The sequence below is a fragment of the Protopterus annectens genome, chromosome 5.part0 (genome assembly GCF_019279795.1).
Source record: "Protopterus annectens isolate FY-2018-M chromosome 5.part0, PAN1.0, whole genome shotgun sequence".
Classification (NCBI taxonomy): Eukaryota; Metazoa; Chordata; order Ceratodontiformes; family Protopteridae; genus Protopterus; species Protopterus annectens.
In genome coordinates this window covers 1,176,048,127-1,176,070,140 of record NC_056735.1, presented here as the reverse complement: position 1 = coordinate 1,176,070,140, position 22,014 = coordinate 1,176,048,127, and the positions used below count along the sequence as shown (strand labels likewise).

Sequence of the window (22,014 nt, the reverse complement as noted above, 5' to 3'; positions counted from 1 at the left end):
ATACACAAGCACAAACATGCCTCCCTGAGGTTCCTGGACTTTGTCAATACAAATGACCCAGAACAGCTAGTTTGCACCCTCACAAGAGACTCAAATGTCCTAGACTTAGTACTCACCAACATTGGCGGGGGTCACTGCACTACACCCTGTGTTTTACCCTCCCTTTTAAGGTCAGACCATAAATCTGTCTCGTTCAAAGTAAAGATCAGACCTGACACCTCCACAGGAGCAAAAAAACTGAAACAATTCTCCAAAGCAAACTACAGCCTACTAGGCAATGGTATAAAAAGTTTCAACCCCCCTGCTAACACAGCCAACAATGACTCCTATGCAGAAGAGTACACAAATGCTCTGTATAACCACCTAAACAACTGTATAGACTCAGCTGCACCTGACAGGATCAAAACCAAGTCCTCCCAAAAAAAACAGGACCTCAAGTATAAATAGGTCATAAAACAAAAGGAAGAAACTGATGAATAAGAACAAAAGGGAACTAACTCAAAAGAAAAATATGCTCCACAGCTTGAACAAGCAAATCAGATATCTTGTAAAGTCCTCTAAAACTAGTTATGAAGTTAAATTAGCATCTCTAGCGAAGTATAATCATAAGGCATTTTTTACCTATGTCGAAATCTAAAAGGGAATGCCCAACTACGTGCATAACTTATAGTGGATGGTACCTGAGGAAATTTCTAACCTGCTAGCTGACAGATGTGGCACAAACTTCACCCCCCCTCGTCTTCACCAGCCATACCTCAAAGCATACCTGACACCAGTCCTCTACCTAGAATCTCCAAAGAGCAGGTCATATCTGGGCTCTCCAAGTCCAAAAACATGGCCTCTATTGGACCAGATAACATCCCAGGCTGCTTACTAAACAATTTAAAACACTAAAACAGGAGCTAGCAGAATCACTTGGCACTCACTTTAACCTCAACCTGTTCCAGCAAACAAAGGGGGTCCATCAACCTGCCCTGGGAACTATAGACCCATAAGCCTAACCAGCCTTATCTGCAAGATCATGAAAATAATTATCATGCACCTTATCAGCAAGACATAGGTGACCTTTAATTTCTTGACCCAACCCAGTTTGGCTTCATTAAGAGTAGATCATGCTTATTGAACCTGGTGGACTTCTTTGAGAATGTCACCAAAACCTTGGATGAAGACAAAACAGTACATACTGCCTATCTTGTCTTAGCATAGGCTTTTGACACAATCCCGACTCAAGTATCGTTGAGAAACTCTCCCAGCTGGGGATTAACCCATACATCACTAGATGGGTAGCCATCTGGCTCATCAATAGAATGCATACTGTCAAAGTTGGGGATTCCACCTCTACCAGTAGACCAATTACCAGTGGCATACGACAGGGATCTGTTCTGGCCCCCTCTCCTGTTTAGAATCTATTTCTCAGAAGTTCAGGTGAAAGTAGATGGCCTGTGGCTTACAAAGTTCACTGATGATTGCAAACTGGGTGCAATCATTGAGTCTGCAGACGATATTATCATATCACAGGAGAGGCTAACACAGACAAATGACTGGTGCCAATGTCCGGGACTAAAGTTAAATGCAAAAAAGTGCATTATTATCCCCTTTGCCAAAGAGGAAGTCCTTGCAGATTACAATATTGACATCATCCCCCCGAGCTCAAACCCTGTGGTGTGAAATTTGGGAACACAGGTTGATAGCAATCTGAACTTTGATCACCATGTGCCCACAGTAGTAAGGAAAGCCTTCTATATTGCCCATTACATTAGTAAGGGCATTGCATCCAAGATTAAGGATGTTATAACTTCTCTGTACTCAACCCTCACCAGACCACTAATAGAGTACAATGCTCTTGTTTGCATGTACCTCACCAGACACCTGCAGCAGCTGGAGAGATCACAGAGGTTTCTCACCAAGAAAAATCAAGGCCTCCAAAATTGACCTACATGGAAAGATAGAAAGCCTTGTCAGTGCACTCTGTGTCCTACAGGCTGCTATAAGGTGACTTGTTCCTGTCCTACAGAGCAGTCTCTGACCCTACCCAAATGAAAATGCTGCACATATGCAAAACAAATGGGATAACAGTCATTCACTACAGGAATCTCAACCTAGCCTGTGACATTAAAAGAACATGCTGAAAAGACAGATATATCTCCCATTCTTCCGGAATAAACTTCCAATTCACATGAAGCTAAGCGCCTTAATGACGCTATTCAAGCGCAACCTAGACAACTGGATGAGAGACCATAAATTCACCCTGAGGGTGGCACCTATGTCCCTCATGAATGGGGCAGTCGAGGCTGATTATAGACTTGCTATGTGAATAATGACCATCTAACCAAGGTCATTTACGGAACACAAGTATAATATGGCTAGGCTTGTAAAGGCCCTAGGGCCATTAGCCTAGTAACCTGTTATGAACCTATATTTTACACAATTGATAATTTCTTGCCTCTTTTACTTATACTTTATGGTACTATTATCACTACAGAGTCCCCTAACTTTTCTTTCTCCCTTTTGCTTCTTCTCTATCCATACCCCACACTTTACTAATAAACACATAAGTTTCTATCTCCTACTTTCCCTCTCCTGTAATCCCCCTCCACTCTCAACCCTGCACCATATGATATATATATATATATATATATATATATATATATATATATATATATATATATACACTAAGTACATTATAATAAACAAACATTATTTAATTATCAAGCAGAGTCATACTGATCTGAATCCTTTAATTGTCCAGACCACTTGTCTCGTATATAGTCTCCTTTGTAATATCTAATGTCCATAATTAATGTGCAAGAATGTTTAATCAAATATATGTAACAATGATGTGTTTATCAATTATTGTATAGTCTTTCTTGCATGTGAAAATGTTCATTGTTACTCTGTAATAAGCCAATGTAAACTAATGTAATATGTTAATTGTCTCTGGAGCTTTTCTCCCCGGGCCTCCGCTGAAAATGGGCACCCACCCAGTCGGACTTTCCCAGTAAACAAATGTCGCACAAATAAATAAATAATCATATTTTCTAGCAATAAATTAGAAGGACTTGTATCCAGAAAGAGAAGACAGCATTTACACTTACAGAACATTATTTTACTGCTATGGACTATCTGAAAACTGAGAATAAGTAGATGTTTTTTGCCCTGTGTATCTGCCTAGAGTTAAAGGAATACTATTTTTTTCCCCAAAAAAACAAATATTCCATTAACTTCACTCTAAGGTGATGTGACATTGGAGTAAGTAAAGTTAGTGGTAGGGTGTGTAAGGGGCAGTTTCCCACACTGGATGGTGCTGAGAACAGAAACTCATGCAAACAGTTCTAACTATAGAAATTATTTTTTTTAGCTATTGCGTTTACTTAATATCTTCAAAGATTATTGTTTTTAGATTTGGCAACATATTTTTGACCAGCAGACAGATGCAGATACAATCAATTACTTTTACTAATTTACCTCCAGCACTATACTTTTTTGAGTGTGGGAGTCAACTTATTTATTGCTGTGTTTCAGTCTGTATTTAAGGCAGATATGCAACAGTATTTTGGAGAAAATGCATTTTTTGTCTGCCATCCAAAGCTAATCATAGGATTACATAGACTACCATGCAGTGCATTCTTCCAACAGGCAGTGTTCCTTCAAAATTATTTAATTTATTGAAGGGGAAGTAAAAGTACTGAATTTCAAGTTCTTTATAATGACTTCTAGATGTTCACTTGGAGCTCTCATAGATGAGTGTCATGTTTATTTCATCTCTTTCTTTCCCATAATGCGGGAACAAAAGTTTGTGGAGAAAGGTTAAACTTTCCAGGCCAGATGTTTTGAATATATTTTTGAAGCATTCCAATGGATTACATGACCAGTGTAGGTGGTTCAAGGGGCCTTCATTATCAGAGTGGCATCTCAACATTTTAAGATGCTGTTAGACAACATTTGCTGTTTGTGTATAGCAACAAATTTGAAAAAAAAAAATCCATCTGAAACATCTCTGTCTCTGAGTTACCTGTAGCTTTGTGTGCTGCTAAGCATAGCTATCTTATGTCCAATATGGATTTATAATTTTTTTTAAATTACTTGTTTGGTAACATCCCTAGACTGGAGATTGACAGATTTTTAAGAGAAGTTATTTCTTTGATAGAATTCTATGGTGAGGCAGATTGTTAGAAAACAATATGTTTGCCATAATCTATGCAAGTCATAGAAGGGAATTTTATAATTTTCTTCATTTAATCAAAGCAACTTATATTTCTGTCTGAGACATATTGTTCCAAGAAAATGAGTTTTGTTTGTTTGATAAAGATTGTATTTATTTATTTGTCTGTATGTTTGTTGACTGGGTGAGCTGGGTCATGTAGATGGACCCTTTTCAGCTACTACCCAGGTACAAGTCCCTATATTTATACGACAAGACGTGTAAACATTTGCTCTAGGGGATTTGGTTACATTAATGATGTGACTCTCTGACCCCATGTAAAAATGTGAAAAGGGGGGTTGATTATGATAATGAGGAGGAAGCAGAACTGCACTTATTTGAGAAAAGAAAATGCATCCATGCTAATGAAAGGGTAACATTGTACTGGCAGGTATTTGATTTGCAATAATTATGTATAATGCCAATTGAACAGGTATGCCGTGTGTGTGTGTGTGTGTGTGTGTGTGTGTGTGTGCGTGTGTGCGTGTGTGTGTGTGTGTGTGTGTGTGTGTGTGTGTGTGCGTGTGTGTGTGTGTGTGTGTGTGTGTGTGTGTGTGTGTGTGTGTGTGTGTGTGTGTGTGTGTGTGTGTGTGTGTGTGTGTGTGTGTGTGTGTGTGTGTGTGTGTGTCTCTTCTGGTGGTCTGCCATTTCATTCAGGATTGATTCTCTAACTTTTGCCTTTTGCATGCTGGGACATTATCTGACTCCAATGACCCTGAATAGGATACAGTAGACACTGGATAATGAATCTGTGAATGATTGTCTGTGCAGATTAGATTCCTTGAAAGCTGTCTAGTGTATGTCACATACTTTATGGAATTCTAGAAACAAGCCCTTCTGTATATCTACCCTTGCCAAGAGTGAGCAAGACTTGCTTAATCATCCCCTCACAGCCCCACCCAAATCAAAGTCTCTTCTTCCTATTCCCCATCATCCCAATAAATCCTCAATGAAGCCTAGAGTGAGGTTCCCTCCTAGGCTCGATCAACACCCTATGTCCCATTTGTTCCTGGTCTGGAATACTACCCAGTTATCCCATTTGCTCCTCTGAAACAAGAGTTATGAGTTAGGAAGCAGTACAGTGGTGTGTGGCACAATGTGGGTCCCATCTTCTAGCCTAATCCCTGCCCATCATGCCTGGTGCATTCACTAATATTATTGCACAGGGTTATCTCTAAGGGTGGGCCTTCACCCCCCAGCTGCCTAATGGCCTATATGCAGCATTGCTTCCTTTTAGTTGTTCAGTTCAAATTTCTAAGTTCATGGGCAGAAATAAATGGCTTTAGCTATTTTTCTATGGTCAGTAGAACATCTGGTTTGTAGTCAATATCCCAGGCTTGGAATTCTAAAATTTTGTTTCTAATGCTTCCTGCTTTAACAAACAAGTCCTTTGGCTATCAGCAGTGAGTGGTTATTTGCACTCTCTGGATAGAAGCTGGTACAGTGCCAGTAGACCTAGGTATGGGGAGATGCACATCTTCAGATGATGGAAGTATCATACAAATTTGAACATTCCCAATGAGTATAGCTTTAGATGGACGTTGAAGTCCCCTCTTTAGTAAAGTGTTTGTACTATGCCATTTTCTTCTGGCAAAGAACAGAACCTTACAAAACCTGGCATTACTTTTTCAGAAGAAAAAATGGGGATTAAAACACAAAAGATAATTGAACGTTCGCTAGCCTCAGTAATGTATAAATATAGGCTGATTTGCATGCTTCCCAAATGTATCTGACAAGTTTGAGACCCTAGGGTTATTTTAAGGGGTATATGGAGGCTTGGGCATGGGTGGGTGTGGGTGTTTATATCTGTTATATAGTCAATTGCACAATAATGATTTCTGCTGAACATTTATTTATTTTTTATTAATTTATTAATTGAGTAAAATCACTCAGTATAAACCTCTTTTAGGTGTAACTCAGGGGCACTGCTTGGTGATGTGACTTCCTCAGAATCCTCTATACATTCATCCTTCCATTCATCAACTTTGTAATCTAGAAAATTAAGTGTTTATAGAGATGGCAGTACTATAACTGGACGTTTGAAACAGAAGTGTATAGCAGTGGAAAAATGAGGGAACCTGGTTTATTTGCCAAATAAAGTTTTCTTGTTTGTTTTGAGATTTTGTGACCTTTGAGTTAGCACATTTAAGTTCAGTGGGTTTTTTTTGGGAGGCGGGGGGGGGGTGTGTGAAGCCTCTCCAAATTGGTTAGGGCTATTTTATTTCAAAATCAGACTTATTCGTTGAATTTGCAGTCGGAGTAATTTTGATAAAAGTAATTCCATTTTGTTTCTGTTATTAAAATAACAAACCAAACCAAAAAGATACACTGCTGTCAGCTGGACAAAATATACTTGAGACTTTTGTTAAAACACAAGTTTATTCCAAATGTAAAAGTCAATTGAGCTCTTTCATCCCCACTCACTGGGACTTCATCGGAATCAATCCAATAACACCACCAGCACATTTATATACCATGATTATTTAACCAATAATTAACCATTTTAAAAATTTAAAGGTACGATATTCAATTATATTCTTTCATTATTAAAACACACTTTTATTGTGAAATAAAATAATAAAAAGAATTAAGACATATAATGAGAAGTTCAACTATAACTAAGGCAACATTATTATCTTGCCTTCTTATTTATACAATAGCCCTATTATTTAATACTGGCATCAGGGAGATGTTCTCATTTAAACCGAGAACTTGTATGCCATGTAAATTTATCTGCCATTTCTTCTACCTGGGATCTAAAGTCCCCACTTCTGGGATTTACCATAACATGTTTTAAAATCGCAAACCCATAATTCTTAAAACTGATGCATATCATAGAATGTTTAAACAGGGCATTATTATGGTTGCCAGTCAAAATTTGATACTGATGTTCATATATCCTATCACAAAGATGCCTCTCTGTTTTACCCGCATAAAATGCTGGACAATCCAAACACTTTGCCATGTAAATTATTCCTGTAGTTTGACAATTACCTTTCACAAAAATGACTTTCGACCCCAGATCATGTTCTAAGTAAATTTCCTTTGCCTCTAATATAAGTTTACACTGAGAACATCTCTCATATTTATATGTTCCCATACTATCATAGCCTTTGTTATAATAACTGCCTGTATTTATTTCTAAATGAGTTAATATTAACACCTGTTTAAAAAATGAAAGAGGGATGTGATCCTAATAAGGAGTAAATAGAGGGGTTACTTTTTAAAATGTTCCAGTTTGCGTCCACTATATTTTTAACTAACTTCGCCTTAGGGCCATAGGCCTCTTTCAAATGTATTCTCCCATTTAGGATCTCTTTTTCTTGAAAACCAGTACCCAGTAAAGGTGTATACAACATATCCTAAAATATCTTCCCCTAAACTAGTTGGATATCCTCTAGCATAAAACATTTTTGCCACCTTCCTAAGTTCCTTACTGACATCTTTGAAATGGGATGCCATCTGGGCCATTCAAATAAACTGCCCTTTTACTATACTTTTCTTTTGACTCAAGAGGTGACAACTAGTAAATTCTGGATAGGAATTGCTGAAAGTGGGCTTTCTATAAATATTTGACGTAAATCCATTCTTAACACTTTGAATATAAGTATCAAGGTAATTTATTCCCTCCTTGTTACTGGAGTGGGTAAATTAAAAAAAAATGGATGAATTGTTCAGATGTAATATGAACCCACTTATTTCTGTTTCTGATCTTTCCATAGAATAAAAATATTATCCAAAAGCCGAACATATAATTTAATGTGCTTATAATAACCACTATTGAAAAATGTGTTCTGTTCCCATTCTAATAACACCATATTAGCATAAATAGGAGCACTGGAAGCCCCCATAGCTACACCTTTTTTTCTGTTTAAAATATTCCCCCTCAAAGTATATATAATTGTAGTTCAATACCAGACCAGTATATCTACGTATACTCTCTAAAAACATGTCCATCCCTTCTTCCCTTGGTATCGAGGTGAAAAGATCAACCATATCTATAGTCAAAAAATATATATCCTTTTCCCAAAGTGTATTTTTTATTCTTCCTAAAAATTCTCATGAATCCTTAATAAGATGGCTTATAGTTCCATAAACTTGCTTTAACCATCTATCTACACATACCCCAAATGGATAAGTTTTAGAACCTTGTCTGGCCACAATTGGCCTAAAAGGTGGATTCACTATGCCTTTGTGAATCTTTGGGATACCAAAGATTGTAGCTACTATCGGATTTTTCACTTTTAAAAAATTGTAAATGCCTACTGATATTCTTTGATCCATAAGATATTCCTATACAAATAATCTGTTTTCCTATAGCTTATATTAATCTCATTGATAGAAGCCATAGAATAAGTATGTGTATCATTTAACATTTCAAAAATTGTTTGTGAATATTTTAACGAATCAAACAATACCGCCTCCCACCTTTATCAGGTCTCATCACTCTAATGGATTTATCTTTACTTAATTGAGCTAACAATTTTAACTTTTCCTTATTCAAGTTGGAAGGATAATACTGTTTTTTTGTTTTATTTTTAAAGCATATAAATCCTCCATTATAGCTTTTCCCAACATATTTAACGTATGATCTAATGAGGGATTATATGTACTTTTCTTCTTTAATTTGTGACTACTAATTTTTCTTTCTTTATATTCTTCCTGATCCTTAAATGCAATAACTAAATTTAATTTTCTCATATACAACTTAGTCTCTATAATAGTCTATGTAATCAAAACTTCTCAAAGGTACAAACTTCATTCCCTTCATAAATAGGGTGAAATGTTCCTCCTTAACTGTTATATCTGTGTAATTAAAAATATGGTACCCTTTATAGGTGTTTAAAACACCTTGACATACTATATCTGTCCCAATTATTCTATCATTCATCATCAATTATTTCTTTTGTTCTCCCATACCCTCTTTTGGGCTGAGTAAAATTGATCTATCCCTCCCCAGGCATCCCATCTCGGCCATCCCTGAAAAAAAGTCTTCTGTTGCCTACCATGTTGGTTAATATGATAATTGTAATGAGGTTTAGCATGCATGTTTTGTTTCCTAGGCTGAACCCTATTCTGCTGTTCATTCTGACTTTTTATTTTAGCTTTACCTTCACTGTATATTCTAGGATAGGCCTTATTTTCCTTATATAGATTAATATCTCTTTGTATCTTTTTCTGTTTTTTCTCGAGCAATTTTTCACTTTTGTTTTCCACAAGTTTAAATTGTTTGTTATACAAATTCTCCCATTCAGAAAACAATAAGTCACTTGATGTCATAGTTTAACTTCTCCACCTCCTTTAACAGCATACACAGTTTTTCATCATTACACTTAATAATTTTCTCCAGCAGTTCTAAACCATGCCTGTTAAACATTTCTACAAATTCTTCATACACAGTCTCATTAAAGTCAATGCCAAAAGGGAATTTATATAACCTAAATCCTTTTGGTACTATTTTCAAATGTAAACATTCAACTAAATAAACATTTTACATTTGCAAATATTTTATCTTAAACATTTTCTTTCAAAGGAAAAAATCCAGTCTTTTAAGGACCCCTCATGGTATTCAGTATTGCCACAGTCCATATTATTCCCTTGCCTTGTTTCATGTTTAAAACAGAAAGATTTACCTACTAACATTTCAAAATCATGCATTACATTAGGTGCACTTTTAAGTTTTTCATTAGATTTCTGTTTTAATGCTCCAGTATTTTCCACAGTAATATTATTAGATGCAGAGGCTGCTGCTGTATTAACAACAGTATTTTTATATGTAACAGTACCTTTGGGGTGAGTTCCTGTTCTTTCCGTCTTGGTTAAGGCAAACCAAATGTAGTTCTGTTAATTTTGTACCGCCGTTTGTTGATTACGGCCATTCTGTCCCAAAACGCCTGCCTCAGCTCCTATAGTGGTGGACGACGATTCAGGGCTCTCTTGTTTCTGCTCACAATGGGGCAAAAGGTATACACCTTTATTGGGTACTGATTTTCAAGAAAAAGAGATCTTAAATGGAGAGAATACATTTGAAAGAGCACATGTAGTGCCTTATGGCCCCAAGGCAAAGTTAGTTAAAAATATAGTGGAAGCTAACTGGAACATTTTAAAAAAATAACCCCTCTATTTACTCCTTATTAGGATCACATCCCTCTTTCATTTTTAAAACAGGTGTTAATATTAAGTCAAGTTTAGAAATGAATACAGGCAGTTATTATAACAAAGGCTATGATAGTAAGGTAACATATAAATGTAGGAAATCTTCTCAGTGTAAATTTATATTAGAGGTAAAGGACATTTACTTAGAAAATGATCTGGGGTTGAAGGTAATTTTTATGAAAAAGGTAATTGTCAAACTACAGGGATAATTTACATGGCATAGTGTTTGGGTTGTCCAGCATTTTATGTGGGTAAAACAGAAAGGTGTCTTCATGATAGGATATATGAACATCAGTATCAAATTTTGACTGGAAACCATAATAATGCCCTGTTTAAACATTCTATGATATGCCCCAGTTTTAAGAATTACGGGTTTGCGATTTTAGAACGTGTTATGGTAAATCCCAGAGGTGAGGACTTTAGATCCCAGATAGAAGAAAGGGATTTGAAATGGCAGATAAAGTTAGACAGCATTATTATCTCCCTGATGCCTGTATTAAATAATAGGGCTATTGTATACATAAGAAGGCTAGATAATATTATATGTCTTAATTCTTTTTATTATTTTATTTTACAACAAAAGTGTGTTTTAATAATGAAATAATATAATTGTAATATGGTACCTTTACATTTTTAAAATGATTAATTATTGATTAAATAATCATGGTATATAAATGTGTTGGTGGTGTTATTGGTTTGATTCTGATGAAGTCCCAGTGAGTGGGAATAAAAGAGCTCAATTGGCTTTTACATTTGGAATAGACCTGTGTTTTAACAAAAGTCTAAAGTAAATTTTGTCCAGCTGACAGCAGTGTATCTTTTTGGTTTGTTTTGTCATTTTGGTCACTGTGTCCACACTTCTTGGTGGTTTAGTGTTATTAAAATCAGTCTTACACCATGTTTATGTTCCCTACATTTCAGTCCCTACCGTGTCCTAAACCTTTGTAGTCTTGCCGCATACCTTTAGTTCTGCTATCATTGTCTTTAGTTACTTTCTTTTCTTTTTCTTCTTTCTTCTATTTACCTGCAACCTTTCAGCAGAAAAATTGACCTTCAGCTATGAAATATATTAATTGCTGATGCGGGCACTGTGTATATATCATTCGCCCTTTATAACAAAACTTTATCCAAACTTTACATTTGAGTATCTGTTTAAACCTCTACCACAAATGCTCTTTCTAACAAATTTCTTAACATGATGTTAAATATTCTCTTTATTTAGTGTTTAGAACCATCTGCCCTTAAGCTTTACCTCTATATGCTAATCCTTTATACTGTATAAGTGTTAGAATATGGTATTTATCCATTCTTTAATTACAGCTGTATACTTTGCTTTGCACTCATTTCCTCTTAGTAAATTAAATGAACTATTCCATCTGAATGTGTTGTAGTATTTTATTTCTATGCACATTTATATTGTATATTCACAAAGATTGTATATACTTTGCTTACTTATCCACAACAAATGATGTCATGCAAAGCTACACCTAGAGTTGACGTAGTGCTGTCTGATGTACATGAATCCTTCATATATGTGTGTCTGGCATACTAATCTGTTGCATACTAAGCTTGTCATTAAGGTAGGGTAGTGACCTGTGTGTGTAATGTGCTCTTATTATGTCAAGTACAGTGATCCCACTTCAACTTCTGGTTTAAAATGCTATAATAGATACACGACAGCCACCTGAGAACAGCAGAAATTATGTTTCCTGCTCACATGTCTGTGTGGTGGCCTGAGGCAGACATAATAAACTGAATAACTACTGAAAAAAAAATACAGTGGATGTCAATGGTCCACTTATTATCACCATGTCTTTGTGAATACTCTCTGTACTCCAGCAGCATATTGATGATGTCACCATGAGCCCTCTCAGAAACACAGTGCTCCTTATCACAGTAGGTATGGACTTAAAGTCAGAAGTGATACACATGGAGTCAGCATGTTTGCAAGAATCTGAACAAATTCATTCACTCATTCTCTGAGACTGACTCGTCTGGCAGTTTAGCACAGAAGTCTAAGACAAGAAGAAAATAATGAATTTCATTCTGTCTGATGTTTGATTAATTCAGTTTCTATTAACCTTTGGTGTGACTTTGAACATGTCCCTTAACCATAGAGTTTCTTGTAGGTTGTCACTGAAATGAAACACTTGTGTTTAGTGGATTTATCTGGTTAACAAATGAATAACAAAAAGAGCCCTCTATATCCTCACCAGAGCTATAGTCTGTTCTGACGCATAGTGGGCAGAAGGCAGAATAACTAATCCCCCTTTAGGATGCCAGTCTGTCAAAGGGCACACATTCACTTACAAATGGCATATGCAGTGGTAACTGTCTACAGTTCAAGTCATAGATGTATAAGACTGTCATGAAACACAATGAAATTGAACATTTCATGTCTACAACTAGCTACACATGCCAGCCAAAAGATAAACTCTCTATTCCTGTTTATATGTGTCCAACTTCTCTCTCCGCCAAACTCCCCCATCAGCAAAATAGCAGCCTTGCCCATCACATCACCACATGACAACATGTACCATCCTTCAATCAGCACCACCCTTTGAGTATGATCTTTTATGCTCACTTACCTTTGTATTACCACTGTGTCACACTGTCTGTTGTCTGATACATTGCTTTCATTCATTCTTGCCAATTTTTAAGGTTCCCAATGTAGGATAACCCCTTTAACATACATCTTCACTCATACCATTATTTCATTCACGCCCTCATTTTACTCACTTTGCTTTCTCAGCAGTCATTACCATGTCCCATGCTTTAACTGAAATATCTCACCTTCCTGTCAAACATGTGGCCCAAAACTGATATGAGTGACCTGTTTAATTCATATCATACTTTATTCATTTCACTATAACATTCACCTTTTTTTCAGTATTGTCCACTATTTATATTTGCAGACTTTAGCAGCCAGAAGTCTCCCCAACCACCTGTCAGAAAAATCATCGGGTAATAACAAAACACAATATCCTTTTCTTCTTTTTCCATTGCTTTCTATATAATCAATGACATTTCTTCATCAGTCAATAAAGTGGAATTGGCATGAATGAGCTATCCATTCCTCTCTCAGTCCAAGATGATCAAACGTACTCAGATTTCAAACATGTCACGGAGCACCTCTTTGCCCAAGCAAAGTGCAGCTGCACTCATTCAGGTCATATAACATGAACCACACATGCCTTTGTCCCTATTTTATCCCTGCTTATCTCATCTTGTCATCCTCTTGCTTACTGCCTCTCATTCATCCTACATCCCTTTTCTCTTTGCATTCTCCTTTCTACTCCTCGTCTCTCTGCATGGCTCTCTCACTTTTCTCTGTCTTCTTCCCATAGTGTCCTTTCTTCAAACTATTCTCACTTGCCTTTTCTAATGGCTTCTTACCTCTCTGTATAATGATATGCTGCTGTTCCTATAGCATAAGCCATCTCAGTCATTATGGCTAAATCTTATCCATTAAACTCTGCTAAGTATAATTCCATTTTCCATCCACAATTTGACACTGTTAACTGCTTCTTGAGCCAAACGTTGTAGGATATTCTTGCATCTGTAATTATATCTATATATATATATATATATATATATATATATATATATATATATATATATATATCATTGTATCTGTAAATATGTTTTGTTTATTTCTTATGTGATCCTATTCACCTGGGCTGTGCCTGTAAGTGGTCCACTGAGATCAGTACACTACCCCGGTAAACAAATATAAATAAATTAATTAATTCAATGTGACTAGTACACACATATGTGTGTGCATATATATAATATGTGAATTTATTAGGATAGATTGAAATCTCAATGTATCAAAAAAACAATTGATCGTACACAACTGATCGCTCATCGACCAATCGAAAAACAAAAAATATTTAAACATTTTTTTTGGAGGGGCAAGCTTCCCTTGCATTCCCACACCCATTACTAAATATATATATATATATATATATATATATATATATATATATATATATATATATATATATATATAATATATATATATATATATATATATATATATTTATATATATATATATATATATATATATATATATATATATCGAATTCAAGATTGCAGTAGTGGGGAAAGGGTAAATGTCCCAATCCCACTGTATTGCAATCTCATACTTAACAAAACTGGTAAATAAGATCAGCTGATTTTGGATCAGAAGTTCTAGCTTTTTTGCAATTCAACAAGTTGCTTGTTGATGGGTTGAATGTAACTCATATATGAACACACACATATATATATATATATATATATATATATATATATATATATATATATATGTGTATATATTTCTGTGTGTATACACATATATATATATACATATATATTTATATATATATATATATATATATATATGTATATGCATGTGTTTCATACATATAATTGAGTTTTCAAAAGACTGAACTGCACAATATCGAGACAAGAACGTCACAAGCACATAAGATCAAAGACTTAAATGAATGAGAAAAATATCGAAGACAGACAACACAGATGATGCCTGAACCCAATACCCAACTGTTAGTGATACAACTAAAGATTTTTAGTTGAAAAATACCACTACACAAGCAAAGGCATAATCCCATAAAACAGAACTTTCACATAATTCTTCTGTACAATGTGACTTTCTAAAGTGATCCAGCAGAAAACATCATTACGTGTAACTGAGTTCTAAGCTGAAAAAATATGCAAACAGTGCAGTATATAGTATACCCTTCACTGACACACCTGCACAAAGTGGCACATGAGGTATGCAAGATAATTAACGTTTTTAGCAACAGCGCTACTGCCTCCAGGAAACTCTACACATTGTAGTCAGCCTTCCTCTGAATTACTTGTCCAAACTGCCTGTTGCACTCCAGAAACTTCCATTACTTTGGGAATGGTGAACATCTGGAGGACATTCATAAATGTAACTCCTCCACCCGAATCTGTTCCCTTGCCAGTAAGACATGACAGAAGGTAAATCAGAAATCATTCTACCTAAGTGACTCCTTATTTGTCTGTGGAATGCTTCAATTGAAATTTGTGTCTGTGGTAAGCTTAAATCATTAAGTATCGATATATTCTAGATCCTAATTGGGAATATAGGCGTGAACCTCATGGACATGGCAGTACTTTTGAAATTTATGTAGTTTGCCTAAGACATATCAATCAGTGAAATGAGTGACCAGTTTGCATAATGGTTACGGTCTTCACTACTCATGCACAAGGTACAAGGTTTGATCCTGACCTCAGCCAATGCTGGTATGGAGTTTGCATGTTATCCCTATGTCTCTGTGGGGTTCTTTCCACCTCCCAAATACATGCTGGGGGTTTCCATTTCAAACTCTCCCAAGAAAGGTGTTGTGAGTAGCAGCACAGACACTAGAGGGTGACCTATAGGGGAAGAGTTGTATAGACCAACCACTTCGGGCATCTTTTGTGGTGTACAGTATCCTCAAGATAAGAGAACATGGATCAGAGACTATATGGTATAACAAGATTAGCCACCTGACAGTATAAAATATGGCTCTATGTGATTTGGACATGACAACTAATGTTGCCATATGGGCATGGGTATTTGCCTGTGATAAATGGGTTGAGGAACTGGCCTACTCTGACCTACACCAGGAACCTATGCTAACTTTGGGAGGGGTGTATATGCCCCTACTGGCCAGTGTGTATTCCCATCATAAAGCCCACCAGTCCTGGGTCAATAAGCTACTGGCTGGCTGGTGTCCAGTTTCTCAGCTTGGGTTACCTTGGATAGCTCTGTTGAGTGAAGGCTGAACGTAAAACCAATCAACCTGTCAAACATTTACTAGGAATTGCTTAACTCAATCTAAGTTCACTGACAGAATAAAGCTTGAAAGTGGATAACATGATAGCAAGAATGAGGTTGGGCACCCTATAGATTCAGGAGACAAGATGGGGGAGGGCAGTGGAGCAAAGCCACTTGGCTTGGGATTCAGAGTTTACTAATCAAGAGGAGAGAAGATTAGAATTGGTGTAGGAATAGTGGTGAGGGACACACTTCAGAAGATAGCAAGGGATATCATCAGAATCAGTGACAGACTCATGGCAATCAGACTCCAATGTAATGCTAGGGCAGTATTCATAATCTCAGCCCATGCCCAACAACAGGGTTGTGATAGCGAGGAAAAGAGTGCATTCAGACTGCAGTTGCAGGACCTACTAGCTAAAGCAAGACAACATGAATTGGTGTTGATAATGGGTGATCTGAATGCACATATTAGGACAGACAGAACAGGATATGAAGACTGCCTGGGCCGACATTGGTGGGTAACATGAATAAAGAAGGAGAGTTCATTCTAGAGTTCTGACTGCAAATGGCATATATGGTGAACAACACACAGTTCATCAAGAGAGACAGTCACAAGATCACATATAAGAGTGACCAATATGCAGCTAAGGTAGACTTCCTCCTAGTAAAGAAAAGAGCATTGGGGTAGAATCACTGATTGCAAAGTCATCCCCAGTGAAACAGTTGGGCCACTGCATAAACCACTGGTTGCCATAGTCAGCTGCAAGCAGTGGTTGGAGAACAATCTAAGGTCAACAGAGACCAGGCTGAAGACCTGGAAATGACTTGGAAAAAAAGGACAACAGTTAAAGGCATTTCTCAGGCTCTAGCATCTCAAGAAGAAGAAGAAATAGATGAAGCTGAAGAAGAATGGCAGAGCATCAAAGCAGCATGTGTGAGGACTGCAGATCAGATATGCGGCTGAACCAAGTATGGAAATAAGCTAAATAAGGAAAGTTGCTGGTGGAATGCAGAAGTCCAGGAAGTCTTCAAAAGAAAGAAGGAGTGCAGGAAAATGTGGGAGATAGAAAAACTGGACGAGGCTAGGAAGGCTAACAAAGAGGTTAAGAGAGGAGTTGCAGTAGCAAAGAACAAGGCATCAGAGGTACTCTACCAGCTTCTGGAAAGTTGCTTAGTAGATGGTACAAAGAAACTATATGAGATTTTAAGGCAAAGACAGAAAGATAAAGAATATAGTCGGATGCCCTTCATAAATGATGCCAGCAACATCCTGCTTATCAGTCCATAGGACATCAAAGGCAGATGGAAGGAATACTTCCAGCAGCTTCTGAATGAAGGAAACTCCACAGAAGCTGCACTGCCCTAGACATAGCCTAGAATGAAAGAAGAGGGGGGAGCCAATCACAGAAGAAGTAAGCATCACAAAGGAAAATGAAGTCAGAGAAACTAGCAGGCTCAGATGAGGTCACAGCAAATGTGATAAAGATGTTGGGTGAGATGGTTACTGAGGGTACTCATGGCAGTATGAAGAGATAGGTGTATCCCAGATAACTGGAGAATAAACACACTAGTGTTAGTGTTCAAGAACAAAGGGGGTCATTCACAACAGAGGGCAGTATTAAGGAATCAAACTCCTATCTCACTGCATGAAAGTTCTGGAGAGGGTGATTGACAAACAAAAATACACAGTAGTAGAAAGTAAGATGGGAGATGAGCAGTTCGGATTCAGATCAGGATGCAGCACAACTCACCTGATGTTTGCAGTGAGTCAGATAGTTGAAAAGAAGCTAGAGATGAGAAAAGAGTCCAGCTGGGCATTCCTAGACTTGGAGAAAAGCATATGAGAAGGTCCCAAGAAAGCTGATTTGGGCAGTCCTGCAGTGGTTTCAAGTTCCACAAACGTTAGTATAATTAGTGCAGGTGATGTACAAGGAACCAGTGATTCAACCACGAATAGTGTTTGGTCTCACAGAGGGGTTCCCAGTGAGAGTGGGGGTGCATCAGGGTTCAGTTCTTAGCAAGCCAGTGAAGCAGAGAGGAGAAGATGTTGCAGTATTGCAAGTATGTGGGCATTACAGCAGACCTGAGCAAGAGAACCAGCAACTTTGTTAGAGGGAAAAAATGAAAATGGAAGGCACATGGGATGAAACTGAGTACAGATAAGACAGATGTAAGGGCAGCAAATGAGGAAATCAGAAAAAAATCTGAGAACGGAGACAGAAGAGAAAATAGTGGAACAAGTTAAAAGCGTCAAGTATCTGGGAGGGGCGGTTGAGAAGAAGAGAAGTCTGAATGAGGATGTTCAGGCTAAAACCAGAGGGGCTACAGCCAACTGGCACAGAGTGTCAGGAGTAGTGTATGACAGAAGAATGCCAAAGACGCTGAAAAGTGAGGTGTACAAAGTAGTGGTGTGACCAGTACTACTGCATGGTACAGAAAGCTGGGCAGTAAAGGCAGAAGAGATGAGGACGATAGAGGTGATGGAAATGAAGTGCCTGAGATGGGTGGTAGGATGTACACTGTGGGACAGATGAAGAAATGAGGGCATCAGAACAGTAGCCAAAGTAGATCCAATTGCAGAAAAGGTCAAACAGAACAGATTACAGTGGTTCAAGTACATGGGCAGAAGACAATCTGGTGAAGAAGATTTGGGACAGACAGAAGAGAGCAAGATGAAACAAGGACATCCAGCAAAGAGGTGGATGCGCTGTGTGAGAGAAGGCCCGTGACAGACAGACATAAGTGTCCAAGAGGGCATGAGAGTGGCATTGAATAGAAAGAGATGGTGACAGCTGATATGAGATCTTGAACCCATATAGAAAATGGGAAAAAGGAGGTTGTTGATGATGATGATGATGATGACGATACCAGCCAGTGAAATATCTAATAACTGCCTTACCCACTATAGGAAATGTAGTACATCATTGTTTAAATGCAGCCAGTACTTAGTCTTCTGAGAAAAGAGAGCACCACCAACTTTTTCACAGCTAATCACACCTAATTGGAATGATGCAGATCTTCCATATAACATAGCTAAACCTAAGCTTTGGACTTTTCTGCACAAATTCTGACCAAAGTGAAAGAAACAGTCTTTGGAAATTGCACCAAGAAGGTTAGCCTTAATGCTTTTTACCGCTGCCACTTTGAAATCACAGAGTACAAATTTTAAATTGGCAGACAAATCACAGCTTGCTAACAGTTTAAAGATACACTGCCACATAAAACTGTACTCTTTCAATGATTCTTAGTCACAAGGCTGCGTATGAGGAGAACACTCGTTGGGCTGCCTATATAAGTTAAATCATGGATGCTCTACAGTTGGCGACAAATGGTATCTTTCATTAAGAAGGTCCCTTCCTTAAACCAGATGGTGGTTCTACTGAGATCATTTAAGTTATCTAATGTAGAGAAAATTAATGCCTGTTTTGTTATCAGATATCTTTCTCTCAATAAAATGACCACTTTTAAGAGTGTAGTCCGATGAACATATGCTTTTTAAAGTCACATCTTCAGCTATACTTGTCAGCCTACATTTCCTGCTCACTCTGTTTACTTGTTGGAGCATGGTTTTCCTAGTAGGTAGAGACACAGTATATTCCAGTGAAGTACTGGCCACACCATCATCTATAGGTAGTCAAGGTGCAGTATGGGAAAATTAGGCTCTCTGCTTAAGAGGATGACAGGTTTCATAAGGTCACTTACATGGTGGTGACACATAGACTTGACTAATTCTTCCCCATATGACTCACACACACACACACGCACACACACACACACACACACACACACACACACACACACACACACACATGCGCGTGTGCACACACACACAATTATTACTTCACCTTTGCATTTTTGCTTTTGTCTTAACATACATTCCCAGTAATTCTTTGTTATTACAATCTATCAGAAGAACTTATGTACCTTTCTGGGATGTTTTAGTGTGATACACACTTCCTATGGTGCTGGCTGCATGTTGTGTCTGCCATGATGTAGACTGACCTTCTGACACAGGAGGTGTACGTACATGAACTCTTCTATTTGGTGCAACATATTTTGTTTGCAGGTGAATGTTCTTAATAAATTACTGATATGGCCTTTTTGTTTTACCAGTGGTGGGTGTCTTATAAGTCAGATGACACATATTTACATCACTGCCCTTCTCAGCCTTGACTTGTATTATTATATTGAGTCCTATCACACAGTTAATGTTTGACTTTTTTAGCATAACAGTATCTATCTGTTTTGCCGATGAGGACAGTTACACTATACTACTTTTTCTGCTTCATGTCTTTTTTTTTTTTTTGTGAGAGGTTGTTTTTTTCATTTTACAACTACATTTGTTATCATAAGTCGATGAACAGTATGCCTATAAGCTACTTCATACATAAAAACCATTATGTGTTTTGATTTTCCATATTATCAATATTATGGTCCCGAACCCTGATCATTTATGTCTTTGACCATATGTTCTTGTGACATTCTCATCTTGATATTGTGAGTTGAAACTCAATCATATGTATAATTGTATTTCAAGTGCTTGAACTATCTAAAATTTAAACACTTGCAAGACTTGCTAATATCTGAACATTGCCAATATTTTGATTAGTGAGCTCACAGTACAGTGGGGACTGTGAATTTTCCCTTTCCCCAATGAAGTGTGATTACTGAGGTGGTATATATAAGTAGCAGTGGGTATGGGAGGTCCAAGGGACTTGCTCCTTCCCCAAAAACAATATATATATTTTTCTTTTTTATTTGAATCTTTGTGATTCAAAGTTTTTTTCAATGTTGTAGTGTTCAAACTGTTTTTATTTTTAGTTTGAGCACTAGACATAGACTCATATATTTTAAATATTCATAGGACTTTTATTCATAGGTTAGTACTAGGCTAACTACCCTTGTGGGCCATTTTTTAAGCCTAGCCAATTACCCCATGTGAGAATCAAACCCTGCACCTTTTGTTTGCAAGGTGAACATCTTAACCATTATGCCAACCTCCCAACCCTTTTATATATATATATATATATATATATATATATATATATATATATATATATATATATATATCTCTCTCTCTATATATATATATATATATATATATATATATATATATATATATATATATATATATATACATATATACATACATACATACACACACACACACACACACACACACACACACACACACACACACACACACACACACACACACACACACGTGTGTGTATATATATATACATATATGAGTCTACTTCAAATTAACGAAAACCCACTTAACCGAAGACGAAATCGCCGAGACAAGATGTCCGAAACCTGATTTTAATGAACAACCATATTTCTGACACATTTCTCAGCGTAAGTATTCAGTTGATCATCTTGGGGAAATTTTCCCTTTTCCCCAATGTAATGCGATCTCGGAGTAGGTATATTTAGTTGTGAGGGGTGGGGGGTGCGCACCCCCCACTCTGGAGGTTATGGGAGGCATAGCACCCCACCTGGGTGGGTTGGAGATAGTCCAGTGTGTTTCTTCGTGAAATGTTGGTCGACTGGATACTTACCCTGAGGAAATGTTTTGGCAATATGGTCATTCATTAAAATCAGGTTTCGGACATCTCGTCTTGGTGATTTCGTTTTCAGGTAAGTGGTCTTTTGTTAATTTCAAGTAGACCCATATGTGTGTGTGTATATATATATATATATATATATATATATATATATATATATATATATACACACACACACCCCCACACACACATAATATATTTCACCATGTACTTCAACTTTATTTCTTTCTTTAAATCTCTGATGTACACATAGTGTGCCCGCCAGGTTAAATTAGCACTTGTAATACATTGG

The 22,014-nt window shown here is 37.1% G+C and overlaps 1 protein-coding gene across 1 annotated transcript in view; it reads left to right on the top strand.

Moving 5' to 3' along the window:
- The window catches only part of PCOLCE2 (procollagen C-endopeptidase enhancer 2), an 815,974-nt gene that overhangs the window by 361,064 nt on the left and 432,896 nt on the right, over positions 1-22,014 (top strand). The window lies entirely within an intron of this gene.